We start from the raw sequence: 12,282 nt of genomic DNA on the forward strand, positions 1-12,282 counted from the left end.
TCAAAAGTCATGGTTGAAGGCTGCCAGGGGGGCTGTAGGTTACTTTTAGATGGACCTGATTAACAGTGTTGGTCCTATTCTCTATATAACTGGCAGATTTGTGTCTAATCAACATGGGACACAAAGCTAAAATCATATTTTTTAACATCAACAACAGAGCCACACTGCTGAGGTACTCTTTATTTAACCACAAAGAAAAAAGAACACAAACCTCCAAAACCTGAAATATTTAGCTTGAAACGGCCCTGAGGCTCCATCTCCACTTAGCTGAGATCTTGATTTGGTTTGGTTGGTTGGGAGTTGTGAGGGAGTTTACTAAATCAGTGAATAATGAAAATGTTAGCCACTGGCTTGTGATAGTAACCTAGAGGCCCAATGACAGCTGTAAGTGAAGTGGTAGGAGTTGATACTGGCACCTCGGTAACCTTTCAACCCCCGCTGCTAGAACTGACCCATCTCTTCTGGAACTTCTGGTAGCAGCAGTGTCGAGACGAAACCAGTTTACCTGGTGTACCGTGTGTAGACTAGTTTTATATTAATCTTAACAATTTTATGCAAATCAGACAAAATACAACAGTATATTCACATTATGAATGAACTGATGCTTATTTGGTAGCATTTTGTTGTAGGACTGGTATTATTAACTTTATTGAAGAACCTGCATACTGTTGTGCACCTGCGACTAAACGTATACAACTTATATATAACTTATATAATCTATATAAAGAGTATAAAAACACATTTGCCAAAGCATCTTTCTCTGCTATAATACTGCAGGCCAATACAGGCCTGAAGCCATATCTCAACTTGCCAGGAGCCAATGGGACTGGTTTGGACCTCACTGTATGTCTGGCTCATGCATGACAGCCCGGCACAACCTGATCTTTCAACTAGATCTAGTTGGTAAAAAAAAAGCCATGGTTGAAAGCTGCAGATTACTACTAGATACCATTGATAGTGTTAGCCCTACTCAGTGAAACAGTGGCAGATAATATTATAATCAACACGGGCAGCATCTTACCAGGTGCAGTGTGAAGCAGAAATACAAAAAAAATGCAAAGAAATGTACTTTCTCAAACCAACGACTGCACACAAAACACACACACACACACAACTGACATCCCTAAAATCTGAAACAGCTGTCCTCCCTTCAAACAGGCTAGAGGCTTCATCTCCGCTTAGTTGACATCATGGCAGTAATTACTCAAAACTCTACTGAATGTGCTACTGTCTGACTGGCAGCTGCCACTCAAGGTGCCACTGACATACCAACCACACCAGAACATCTCTTAGAACACACATTTACACAAAATAGCAATGCCTAATACTGAAAACACCACTGAAAACAGGGGAAAACATGATTTCTTGAATTTCTTGTTTTGTTCAGTTTTCTAAAGCAAACAATTTCACTCCTAAAGAAAACTTCAAAAATCAAGAAAAATCAAGAATTTAATACAAAAATACTTCTACTTCAAGACAAAGCTTTTAATGTCATGTGACCTCATGATGTCAGGTAGAGTCTTGCTGTCAGATATTACCTTGATCTCCTGTAGACAAGACTTCTTTAATGGAGGCTTTTGTGAATAAAGCTGGATGCATCTCACATTACTCCACTATTTTGAGTTGAAGGTAAACGTTTATTATTTTCCAGATTGAAAACGCAATACAAAAACAACAAACACACAGAAACAGAAAAAGCTCTGATAATAGACATGCTAATTTGATTTCTCATATTAACATTTATCAACACTTCTCTAATTGAAAAAAATAAGAATGTGCCTCTTACTCTCCACAAGACTGAGGCAAGAATAACATCCCCTTCATAAAGCAAAACATAACACTGAAGAGAAAGTAGCATGTGGGGAAACAGCTACACACTGACGGTGAGTGAGGAGCGGGGGAAAGCAAATATGCAAATAGATGGTGCCAGGAGCCAATAGGAAAGGTGTATTACTCAAAAAGGTTGTATTGCACACACAAACCCACTGTATATTAGTCATCATAAAATCATACATATTTACATTCATTTATTTCTTTAAAAACAGTAAAAAAGTAAAAAAATATCTAATTCAAATATATATAAAAATAAAAAAGTTATTTATTACAAAGACCATATTTGTTTTTCACTTTGTTACAACTTAAATTTTTGTTTGGGGAAGAAAACTAAATTTTACTACTACAACCAAGTATAGCTTTTAATCCCCAACAAACTAATTTAGACACTCAGTGTTAGTTAACGTTCTAAAATGAATTTCTTAATTATCTCTGAAAAACTACGTTAGAACAACTCAGGACATCTTATTACACTAATTGTATCTTTTAAAGTAACTAACTAAAGGTCCTAACTGAAAACAGTCTTTCATTCCTTAGTTGACAATTAACAATCTGCCAAAAGCACAGACAGTATAACCACATGATGATGCAAAAGTGAACACTGCAACACTCAGACAGCATATAATCACACTCAGCAACACAAAAACCAGTAACTTGCTCTTACAGCCCTCAACACTGAGCCCAAACAGTCAACCAATACCCAAATCTAAACTGCTTAGCTAAGAGAATGTACTCCGGGGGAAGGATGACACACTGACGGTGACTGAGGGTGCAGGACACTCCCAATATGCAAATAGACGATACCAGGAGCAAATTGGAAAAGTGTGGGTTTTACTACAAACTACTGAAGCAGCACAGCTGACTAGACTGGACCTGTTGAGAAACATCAGTATGAGCGAAATTAATAAATCCAACATCAATGTAGTTTCTAGTTCTGTGTATTTCTGCCATTTTTAGGATTACATTGTCCAATCCCTGTTAATTCAGCAATGGTAACTTACTAAACTCAATTATTATTAATTATTCATTATTATTACTATTAAGTTAATTCAACTCAAAGATCCATTTAAAATCTGGAAAATAAAACTTCACCTTCAACTCAAAATAGCTGAGTAATGTGAAATAGATCCAGTTTTATGTTAAACAGACTTCAGCAGACTTCATTAGAGAGCTCTTATCTACAGCAGACAGACTTCACTATCAGACCAGATCAGGTTTGACCCGGAAAGCATGTTTTTCTATTAGGCCGATATTAAAATATACTTTAAATAAAGCACATGATTGTTTCACTGCTTTCTCACCTCTTTCTCCTTAGGCATTATGATAAACCTATGGTGTGACAGAGCTATCCAAGAAAGAAGGAGCGTGAACACAGACAGAGTGAGCGAAAGAAGAGAGAGAGCTTAATAAATATTGGGGCTGTGTATTGGCAAAAACCTGGCGATACAATAGTATCACAAAACAGTGGCTGCGATTCTATAGATTGGGAGATACTTTGATACTGGGATTTTTAAAACTCTACTTTTAGGAAAACGGTCATTGTATAAAAACACACCATCATAAAAAATCTCGGCTTACACTTTCTGCAATCAGAACCGACGGATCTGAAGATCTGAAGGGTACAACACTGCCATCTAGAGGTCAGGGTTTAAACACAACACAAAATGAACCACTGTCTGCCACAATCTTTACATGTAAACTATTTTTTTTTTAAAAAATGGATACAGTATTGCAAAATATATCATTTTATATTGCAGATATTGTGATACTTTGATATATCAATATTTTTTTACACCCCTAATAAATCCATTACAAAAAAAGTGTGACATAATATATTTTTACATGTGAAGTATCAACTACTCATTTTCTCTACTTAGTCATTCAGTCAATCATCTGGACAAAAACACCACTGTATCCAGACCCGGGTTATCCAGATTGGGTGTGCGTGCCTTTGCCGGGCTTTCTGCATGATGAGAAAGACCACATGAGACAGCCCTCCATACCTCAGTGTTGTGGTGAGATGGGAGCCTAAATGCTGCCAGAAGCTCCTCAGGTCGCTCTCTCTATCTCTGCTCCCCCCAAGCATCCCAGCATCTCCACCACACCAAATTACAACCAAGTGCACCCACCGCCTCTCTGTGTCTGCACTGCACATGCTCCAGAGCCACGGTGAACTAAACTCAGCTGGAGCTCTGTTCTCAGTGCCTTGACCAGACCAGATTCTTATTTCTCTAATGGAAGCTGTTTGAAGCAGCATGGCATTACTGCAGTCTGGATCCAGTGCCAGAACTTTGATGAAGGGCCCAAGTTGGGCCAAGTTTTGCAGGGGTTCTGCAGAAGAGCAATTCACCTTACCCCAAAGCTGAGAACATAAACATTAGTGTTCCCCTAAACTGCAGTGTCTCAGAAAAGAAGCACTCTCTGATCAGTGCTGCATCCCTAGACCCTCTAGCTGGCTTATCTCTACTGGCAAGTGTAAAGCACTGTGTAAGGCAAAGTAAAGCATTGGTTGGACAGTCACTGCTAGAGCAAACTGAAAGACTTGTGTTGATGTATATTTTAGTCATGTGGGAATATTGACTAAATGAATGCCTCACTTTTTTTGAGTGTATTTAATCCACAAACTGTTCCCATGACAGTTTGAGGAAGACGCCCACTGTAATTACTGGGACTATGTGGAAATTAGAAGTCTAGTCATGCATTCAGAAGCTTGCTTTCCAAAAACGCTGCATACTTCAGTCACTGAGTAATTAAATCATTTAATATTCAGAGTGCTTAAAGGTAAAAGGGGTCATTGTTAAGAACCTTACTAACTCTTTGTCCTTTTGCCCTCTTTACAGTGGTGGTGATAGGAACCATATGGCACAATGTCTACACTGAGACAGTTTCTTTACTATCCAAAAATAGCAATAAACCAACACATGGCCTCTGAGTTTTTGGATTTAATACATTGTTGTTGTCACACCTAAACCTTGTATCTCCATTTTTGCTATTCTACACTTACTTACACACATAATTTGAATTGAAATTTGTAAAAATATTAGGATGAATGGACCATAAGAAATGTGTAATGTGTTAAATACACCAATTAACAATAACATTAGCGCCAAATATTGACTAAGTCCTCCTTGTGCCGCCACAACAGATCTGACCATTCAAGTCATGGGCTCAACAAGGCAGCTGAAAGCTTCCTGTGGTATCTGGCACCAAGACGTTAGCAGCAGATCCTTACAGTTCCAATAAGTTGTGAGGACCTCCATAGATCGTATCATATCAAAAAGCCTTAGGTGCTCATGACTCTGTCACCAGTTCCCATGTTGTCCCTTCTTGGAGCACTGGAAGGTACTGACCACTGTATATTAAACCCACAAGACCTGCCTGATGTTTTGGAGATGCACTGACCCAGTCATCTATCCATCACAATTTCACACTTGTCAAGGTGACTCGGCTTCTTACACTTCCTACACTGCTTTTAACACATCACCCTCAAGAACTGACTGTGACTGTAGATGAAGATAATCAACGTTTTTCACTTTACCTGTCAGTGGTACTAATGTTATGGCTGATCAGCGTTTGGTCTCACTTTTTTTGCATATAGTCTATTTTATTCCCCTATAGATGACTTGCAGATGTTCAAACTGTTCAGCTGGCTGATGCCCAACAATGTTAAGATTAGGGTTAAGACTGAGACCACGGCTAGGTTGAGGACTCGCGTAAAGGTAAGGATTAGGTTTAGGGTTGTTGTGGATATGGTCAGGGCTTGGTTAGAGTGAGGCGTAGGATAAGGGCAAGTTAAAGTGAATTGAATATATGTTTTACTGAATCTAATCATACACATTATGTCCTCACGAATACATTACTGTTATTAGTCAAAGTAAAAGTTTTCTAGACCCTAAAATAGAACCCTGTGGTACTCACACACAAAATATGCTAAATGTTCAACAAATGATTTATAATAGTTTCTGCTTTTGGATTAAGAACTGGATTCATATTTAAATCATGACCGTAGGGTTCAAGAGGTTGAAGGTAAATTAAGTATCTACAAAGCTTCTAAAGTGTACTATCCGAATAAAGTGTTCTACTGGACACTTTTGCCCTACAGTGCTCTGCAACAACTGTGATGTAGCCTTTAGAGGTATTAAATGCTTCGGATGTTGGTTCCCACTGCAGTGAACAGTCCTGATCCTGAACTAAATTCAAGTTAGTCTGGGAAGCAATCTAGGAAGTCTGCAGTGAGACAACAAGCACTTGTATTAAACTATACAAATACTGGAATTCAGTGCAGTTAAAGATGCAGAAATTGCAGAATTCCAGATGATGAGAAGCATCATATAAGCACTGCCTGTCATTGACCACCATACGATATCTAGAAAATGTCAAAACATTCACACACTATTCATGTTACATTTTAAACAGACATGCTCACTATAAACTAAGCCATACACTGTGAATCTGGTTTTAATCCAGAGTTAAATTATGATTGAAATTAATTTCTCACTCATAGATGTTACCATTATGCAAACTAGTGCACACAGTATGTAATCTATGCTGAAATCTAAATTAGAAGGACTGTAATACAACCATTTGAGAAGAAAAGTTTCCTCAGCCTTGATTGCTGAACTCACCTCAGGGCTTATCCTCAGGCTTTGGGATGCTGACAAATCCGAGCAAGCTCTGTAGATCCCTCAGCTTCTCTGCCAGCATGAAGAAGAAAAAAAAAACAAATGACTTCTTCAAGTGTTTTAGAGAACAGTCCAAATACAGCGTTCCCCTCCGCTGCAGTGACTGTATCCACTGCACTCCACAGCAGTGGTGCATGTGCTCATCAGGCTGGCAGGATCGGCACACTCTCTGCTCGTCTTGCCTTTCGTCTCAGCTCGTCTGCACTGGAGCGCACACAGAGATGCTGACATACACAGCATTCCTCACACAGCGCACAGGAACACGCGCAGACAGGCACATGCACGGCTTACACTAATAGAACCTCTCATCTATTATCACTGTGCATTTAGCATGGGGTTCTTCTTTTGTAAATGACAGCCAGAGAGGCAGACTAACAGTTACAGTACACTAAAAAAAATCTTTGTACAAACGTAATTTTGTCACAGACAAAGATTCTACACAGCTGAACTGTATTTTCATTTTTTCACATTTTTTAATCATTTTAATAACTGATATTAGTAAATGCCTTCTTCACAAACACGATGGCACAATTTACAGTAGTCCTCAATGTAACACCCGGCAACAGAAAAAACAATAACTTAAGAAGTAAATTAAGTTGCACAGGGAAGCCTGTGGGAACTGACTACACACTGATGGTGAGTGAGTGTGTGTGTGTGGGGGGGGGCAAGACACGCCCAGTATGCAAATAGATGATGCCAGGAGCCAAATGTAAAGGTATGAGTTTTATTCATCTAGGTTGTACTGCCTAAACATAAGGCCCGTCATTTCACCCTCAAGCCTGGAAGTGCACCCTTAAGCCCCAACCTGTCAGTGGCCAATAAAATTAGTTGTGGGTGTGGCCATGCCAGAACGTATCTTCTCTGCGTATGTCTGAACGCAAACTAACTATATCAGCTGTGTCCGAAAACGGAAGGCAGCTGCCTCAACGCCTTGTTGCCTATGCTGACTTATAAGCAATGAAGGTACCTACAACCAAATCACACTTGAGATGCACTTCGAAGGCAGGAATATATCATGACGCTGGTACAATACTGATAACTAAAAATTTGGCTATGACACTGACGATTTTTCATTTGAAATGAAATATGGCAAAATAATCATAAATAACAAATACCATTTGTATAGATACACAATATTGCCAAAAGTGTTCACTCACCCTCCAACTCATTAAATTTAGGTCACAGGTGTATAAAACCAAGCACCTAGGCATGCAGACTGCTTCTACAAACATTTGTGAAAGAATTCGAAGCTCTCAGGAGCTCAGTAATTTCCAGCATGATACCGTGATAGGATGCCACCTGAGCAACAGTCCAGTCGTGAAATTTCCTCACTATTAAATATTCCACAGTCAACTGTCAGTGGTATTATAACAAAGTGGAAGTGATTGGGAAATACAGCAAGTCAGCCACGAAGTGGTAGGCCACGTAAAATGGCACAACGAGGTCAGCGGATGCTGAGGTGCATTGTGAGCAGAGGTCGGCAATATTTTGCAGAGTCAATCGCTACAGACCTCCTAACTTCATGTTGCCTTCAGATTAACTCAAACAGTGCGTAGAGAGCTTCAACTTTGGGTGCAGTGGTGTAAAGCACGCCGCCACTGGACTCTAGAGCAGTGGAGACGTGTTCTCTGGAGTGACGAATCACACTTCTCTGTCTGGCAATCCGATTGATGAGTCTGGGTTTGCCGGTTGCCAGGAAAACAGTACTTGTCTGACTGCATTGTGGCAAGTGTAAAGTTTGGTGGAGGGGGGATTATGGTGTGAGGTTGTTTTTCAGGACTTGGGTTTGGCCCCTTAGTTCCAGTGAAAGGAACTCTTAATGCTCCAGCATAATAAGAGATTTTGGTCAATTTCATTCTCCCAACTTTCCTGTTACGATACGACTGCGCACCAGTGCACAAAGCAAGGTCCAAAAAGACATAGATGAGTGAGTTTTGTGTGGAAGAACTTGACTGGCCTGCACAGAGTCCTGACCTCAACCTGATAGAACACCTTTGGGATGAATCAGAGCGAGCCAACATCAGTGTCTGACCTTACAAATGCGCTCCTGGACAAATGGTCAAAAATTCCCATAAACACACTCCTAAACCTTATGAAAAGCCTTCCCAGAAAAGCAAAAGCTGTTATAGCTGCAAAGGGTGGCATCATATTAAACCCTATATATTAAAATGGGATGTCACTCAAGTTCATAAGTGTGCAAAGACAGGCGAACGAATACTTTTGGATTATAGTGTAGCTGCTTGCTTCCTCCAACACATAATTTATGTGTGTCACCACCAGCTTTTCAGCAATGTTCTTCATGTGAAACCAACAGCCACTGAGAACTTTTTTTTTTTTTTTTTTGGAGTGTACAGAACATGTTTTCAGGCTGTGATACTTGCCAATAAGAATATTATGTTTTGGGAATGTAGGGTGCTTAAACTTTTGCTTTGGGCACTTTTCTTTTTTTTTTTTTTTTTGTTATTTGGAAAATGTAAAAGACAGAATAAAAAAAAAGATTTTTTAAGATGTTACATTTTTAAAAAAATCAGATTTGGAAATCACATTTAGCATTTTGACCAGGGGTGCCCAAACTTTTGCATACTTTCTGCAAAGCATGACAGCAGCAACTTTCAGATATGGAATTTATTTTTCCCATAGAGCAAACCCACAAGCGTTCCTTATTTGGGCATGTTGCCAACTACATAGTGATACAACTTTAAAGGTACTGCACATTTTATGATGTGTGTTCGGCTTCTGCCTAATCCACAGCGGTACAGAACAAGAGGGGACAGAACGGAGACGAGAGTCTCTGTGAGCCCTTTACCTACTGTAGATGGCAGAACCAGCAGCGCTTTCACTATTGTCCTGACATGAGGCAGCCAGCCAAGACCAACTCTGCTCGACTTTAACCATTCTTCTGCAGATATGACCTTCTGCAGTCATTTCCTATGCTGTCCGCTTATGCACCATGCCAAGTCTTAGCCACGTCTTCCTGGTCTGGGTCACAGTGGGTTTTTCCCAGAGCCCACCTGAAAACAAGGAGGGGGGGGGGGCACCAGCCCATTGCAAGGTACCTCACATACCCATTGACATCTATAGGGCAATTAAGCATAGCTAATTCACCTACCATATGTTTTGTCAGGTTGGAGGAAATCCACACAGACCAGGGACGACATTTCAAAACCCATACAGGCAGTAATGCAAGTGGCACAAGGACTGAACCCTCTGCAGCTGTACAGCACACACTTCAGTTCTCTCCAGTGCTCTCATCATTAACATCAGTTTCATAGACCCTACAATAGAACCCTGATGGACAAAATATGCTAAACTGTTACCCAAAAACGTGCTGTAGTTTCTGCATTATGATCTACACTATGAGCCCACTTAGCTGCCGCCTCTAGAGCCAAACTGTAGATGCCACTGAGCACTATATCACAGACCCAGCAGCATAAAAGAGGCGGCAGCTAAGTGGGCTTTGAGAAAGTGTCATTAGACTCAACTGTACGCCTGGTAGGGCCTGTGGATGGATGTGCTCTGTTATCATTGCTTAATGGCCTTTCTTCTGTGTGAGAAGATGAGAACGAGTGGCATGGCATCTCTGGTTTCCCTTTGAATCCCCTGCACCAGCACGCAGCTCCATCGAGCCGTAATGAGAACACGAGTGAGCGCACAATCACGCCTTTCTCTCCAGCAGGCCCTAATTGGTGCTACAAATATTGACATGCCAGTTTGGTGAGGCAGTGACTGTAGCAGATGACATGACTGGCAGAGCCATCTCCTGTGTGTGTGTGTGTGTGTGTGTGTGTGAGAGAGAGAGAGAGAGAGAGAGAGAGAGAGAGAGAGACAAAGTGAGAGAGCACAAATAGCTTCACAATGGCTCCAGTGAGACACAAAACAAATGTGGCATTGTTGGTTGTGCATTTCGTGTTTACTGTAGGAGAAAGAGAAGAACCCACACAGAGCACTGGACCTTCTGTAATTACTGCCCCTCAGTTCAACAACGTGGAACCTACATATCTAGCTGGGGTTGGCAATCCAGCCTTCAACCTCATCTCTACCTATTGTACACTATATGGACAAAAGTATTGGGATACCTACATATGACACATATAAGAGCATTTAAGACATCCCATTCCCATAAATCCACAGCCATTAATATGAAGTTGGTCTATCCTTTGCATTTATAAGGACAGGTACAAGCAGGCTCTGCAGAGTACTGGAAACTTTTATGCACTATGCTCTTCAGCACTGCTCTGTGACCCTGCTCTGAAACCTGGTGCGGCCTAACACTTCGTGGCTGTGAAGCTGTGGTTTTTAAACGCTCCCACTTTTTAATAATAATACCACTCACAGTCAATTGTGGATTATCTAGAAGGGAAGAAATGTCATGAACTGGCTTGATGCAACAGTGGCATTCTATTACAGCACCACGCTGGTATTTCGTGAGCTCTTTAGAATGACCCATTCTTTTACTTAATGTGTGTAAAGGCAGACCGCATGGCAAGGTGCCTGATTTTATACACCTGTGGCAATAGGACTGAATGAAACAATGCTTAAGAGGCGTGTCCCTATACTTTCATTCATAAAGTGTATCTTTACCATCTGGTCAGTTGCCACAGACAATCATTTTGCCATGGTTTCCTGTACTTCTATAGAAAAAAAGAAAGCCAAAGGGCAGGTATTTCAGCTTCTATTGTAAGGGTGTTTTGAATCCATGGATTATTTGCTACGGAGGTTTTGTTAGACCATGACTTTGTGTTTTGAACGAAAGAAAAAGGGTGGATTTGGTCTGTAAAATGCAAAACAATTGCTAATAATTTTAGATACTGTTCATATGAGAAACACACTGTAGGGATGTGTAATACATATGCTATATACAGTACTGTGTAGAAGTGAGCTTAGACACTTACACACATTATTTAAAGTCATTTATCTCAGTAATACGAGTGTTGTGCTTGTAAAAGCTCCATATCACATTGAAACAGATGCAGGTTTACATAAATGCAGCCCAAAGCAACAAGAATTTCTTAATCTGATAAAAAGTAGTTGGGATCTTCAGGGGTAGTTGAAGAATGAAGCTAGGTTCTAGATTTCTTCTGGTTTCTTCAAGCCAGTGGGTGGATTTGTTCAAATTCCATCACCAGCTTACCTGAAATAACCTCATTAAGCACTGATTTACCAAACCAGGTGTTGGATAATGTCCATAAATAATACTAGACCTCCATGAGGAGAGCTTTGGAGATGTTTAAATTAACACAGTAATGTAAAACCATGGCTTTTTACATGATTTTATTAATTTTTTTTGCCTTGACAGGTACCTAAAGCTTTTGCATAGTGTTGTATGTATCGCCACCACAATTTTTCACTTTTGACATGAATGGCAGTTGTTCTTTACACTGAGTTAAAATTTCATAAACAATGGACCAATAGAAAAGCTCCAAAAATGCAATCTCTAAAGTTACATTAAAGTTTTTTTTCCTTTCTCCTTTAAAATTGCCATATTGTAGAAACATTATACCACTAACTAACTACTGTGTGTGACCGTGTGTTTGTTTCTACACATGAGAGGGGGAGAGAGAGAGGGAGAGAGGGAGGAAAGGAGGTAGCCCCTGGACAGTCCTGCCCTGACAAGCAGTTCTAGCTTATAGTGAAAAACTGCACCCTGAGAACACAACACTGATCTCCTCCAAACACGGGATTCCTCAGCATACACACACTATCCTGTTCTCTCCCCAAACCAGGCCTGTGGTTACTGATATGTCTTTTCAAGACACCTGATCAGTGT

The sequence above is a fragment of the Salminus brasiliensis genome, chromosome 6, assembly GCF_030463535.1.
Source record: "Salminus brasiliensis chromosome 6, fSalBra1.hap2, whole genome shotgun sequence".
Taxonomy (NCBI): Eukaryota; Metazoa; Chordata; class Actinopteri; order Characiformes; family Bryconidae; genus Salminus; species Salminus brasiliensis.